This window comes from Manis javanica, chromosome 4, assembly GCF_040802235.1.
Source record: "Manis javanica isolate MJ-LG chromosome 4, MJ_LKY, whole genome shotgun sequence".
In the NCBI taxonomy this organism is placed as follows: domain Eukaryota; kingdom Metazoa; phylum Chordata; class Mammalia; order Pholidota; family Manidae; genus Manis; species Manis javanica.
The window spans coordinates 82,133,903-82,137,187 of NC_133159.1; the positions used below are offsets into that span (position 1 = coordinate 82,133,903).

At 38.8% G+C, this 3,285-nt stretch overlaps 1 pseudogene; it reads left to right on the forward strand.

The window, feature by feature from the left end:
- Window positions 1–760: 760 nt before the first annotated feature.
- On the forward strand, window positions 761–2,654 carry LOC108407716 (bifunctional 3'-phosphoadenosine 5'-phosphosulfate synthase 1 pseudogene; annotated as a pseudogene).
- Window positions 2,655–3,285: the final 631 nt, after the last annotated feature.

The window sequence follows — 3,285 nt, forward strand, 5'->3', positions numbered from 1 at the left end:
CCTTTCAGCCAAGATAAACAGAAGCAGTTTGCCTTCACAGGTAAAACAGTATACTTCTATGATCTTGTCTCAGGGTTATATCAACTCTCCTGTGCTGTCATAACATACTCTTGAGTCTCCTTAGTCATCTTGATCTCCTATAGAACATGACACTGGTTCATTACACTTGTGACATTATGTTAACTGGATCTAATGAACAGAAAGCGGCAAGCCCTTTAGATGCCTTAGCAAGATAAATACATGCCAGAGAGTAGGAAATAAGGCTTACAAAAATTCAGGAATATTCTATATTCTGAGGGTCCAATAGTGTAAGGACTGTCAAGATAGCCTCTCCTTAGTGAAAAAAGAAATGGACATTTAGGTCACCCAGCCAGATAAAGAACACTATCCAGCTGAGGTAAGTAATGATGGGAACAGAAAATGGGTTGTGGAAGAAGGCAGATATCATTATCAACTTAAACTTCAGGTTTAGCTACAGAAGTAGAGTACATAGCACTATGTTTTATGTTAATTGTTTCACTTGCACTCTATTTCCCCCACCATTACTTTATATGAAGAACACTGGTGTTAACTAAACATAAATTTTCAGTTAGGATTTTGACCAAATTGACATACTCCATGTACAGACATTAGCTCAGGGGACTTTGGGTGCCCCCTGTAATGGGGAAACAAATATTTCCCCTGGACAAATGACAAAAGAATGCTGAGAGGCAAATGCACTGGGCTGTACACTCTGCAGCCATGGAGGTCCCTGGAAGTTAGGTTGAGTAATAACATGCAGAATTAGAGGATGCAGAGAGCAACTAATGTGGTCCATCAGGCTCAGCATGTCAGTAGGAACAAGAGAGGTCTTGTGGTGGACACCAGCGGTGTCTCTCACGGTTTCACAGTTTGGCTGACAGGCTTACCTGAAGCCAGGAACACTACAGTGACGTGACTTTGGGAGAGTATTTGGTTTGCCACGGTGTTTCATACTATACTTTGGATGGTGATAACATTCTTTGAAGTTTCTATAAAAATCTTGGCTTTAGTCCTAAAGATAAAGAAGGCAATATTCCAGGCATTGCAAAAGTTGCTAAGCTTTATACAGTTTCTGGCTTGGTATGCCTCACAAGTTTCATATTGCTTTACACTCTGCATTGCAACAGTGCAAGGCAAATTCATGAAGGTGCAAGTTTACCTTTTGTTGGAGTATTTGTTGATGGTGCTCTGCATGATTGTGAAACAGAGAAATGTCAAAGAACTACCAATAAGCACAAGCTATAGAAGCTAGAGGTTTCACTGGGTTTGATTCTGAATATGAAAATCCAGAGGTACCTGAAATGGTGCTAAGAACAGACTCTTCTAATGTAAATGTCTGTCTACAGCAAGTTGTAGAACTTCTATAGGAATGGGATATGGTACCTATGGGTGTATTTTACAAATTTAAAAAAATCTGTGTGCACCAGAAAATAAACTTCATTTGGCAAAAACAGATGCAGAAACATTACCAGCATTGAAAATTAAGTGGCTTTGCAGTAGGTGCAGGTTTTTTCAAAAGGCTGGACAATCCCACTGAATGTCTTTATGAGAGAGAAGGAGTATTTGCAATGTCTTCATTTTGATCATCTTCTGAATGGGGGTGTCATTAACTTGTCTGTGCCTCTAGTTCTGACAGCCATTCATGAAGATAAAGAGAGGCTGGATGGCTGGGCTGCATTTGCTTTGATGTAGAAGGGCAGTTGTGTGGCTGTTCTTCATAATCCAAAGTTTTTTAAGTACAGGAAGGAGGAACACTGTGCCAGACAGTGGTGAACAGCATGCAAAAACCACCTGCACATCAAAGTGGTTATGGAACAAGAAGACTGGCTGATTGGAGAAGATCTTCAAGTCTTGCACCACATTGATTTGAGATGATGGACTTGATGGTGTCTATCGGTATCATTTTACTTGTACTGAGCTAAAGTAGATGTTTGTAAAGATATAAATGTCAATGATGTCTTTGCATTTCAATTATGCAACCTAGTACACAGTGGACATGCGCTATTAAGGCAGGGTACCCATAAGCAACTTCTGGAGAGGTGCTACCACCACCTTATCCTGCTCCTTCACCCTCTTGGTGGCTGGATAAAGTATGATGATACTCCTTTGATGTGGCATGTGAAACAGCATGCTGCAATGCTAGAGGAAGGAGTCTTGGATGCTGAAAGAAGAGTGGTGGCCATCTACCATTTCCCATAATGTATGATGGGCCAGATGAAGTCCAGTGGCAATACAGAGCATGAGTGGTTGCAGGAACCAATTTTCATTGTTGGTTGAGACTCTTCCAGCAATGCCTCATCCAGAAACAAGGAAGGATTTTTATGAGCCAACTCATGGCACCAAAGTGCCGACAATAGCCCCTGTTTTTTTTAAATCGTTCGTTTTGAGGTGCAGCTTTCAACAAGAAAAAGAAACATATGGAGTACTATGACTCTGAACACCATGAAGACTGAATTTATTTTGGGAACATGAACGCACAAACTCTCCTGAGAAGGTCAGAAATGTCCTGAAGCTTTCATGGATACCAAGGCCTGGCTGTGCTGACAGAATACTACAAATCCTCGGAGAAACCTAGTCACTCCATTTTCGATACATCATTGTGTGGCAAGAAGGGAACACATAGTTACTGTTAGCTTTTCCTTGAGGTCATGTCTGAGTAAACACATCTCCTAAACACAGACCATTTTCCTTAACTAGCACCAGCTTTGGTTTGCCTTATGAGTTTTTCCTCAAAATAGTATATTACACTACTGTTTTCAATGTACCTTTTCCAATTATTATAGTTAATATTCCTACAATGCAATTTTAAAAACTCATCTCTTTATATCATATATGTTTCCATCTCATGATTTTTTAAGCTGTTAATTGTAACCAACTGTATACACATTGACTTACTTTTCATCTCTTGAAAAAAGAAAATAAAAATCCACTAAACAATAAACTTTGTTAGAACTTGTTTGGGGAATTCTACAAGATATCTGTAGGAATTAGGTTTATTTCCTACAATGAAAATATAAACTGCTTTCTTTTTTCCTTCCTTCTAATCAGCTATTGACCCTCAGCTATTATAATCTAAAGTATTCTTAAGATCTGTGATATGCCCTGAATGAACTTCCTTTTAGTAAAATTAAACTTTTGACATCTTAAGAAAAAAAAGAAAACTAGATCAGTATCTCCTGTGACTATAGATGCAAAAATCCTCAACAAAATACTAACAAACCAAATGAAGCAACAAATAAAAAGAATTATACACCATGACAAGTA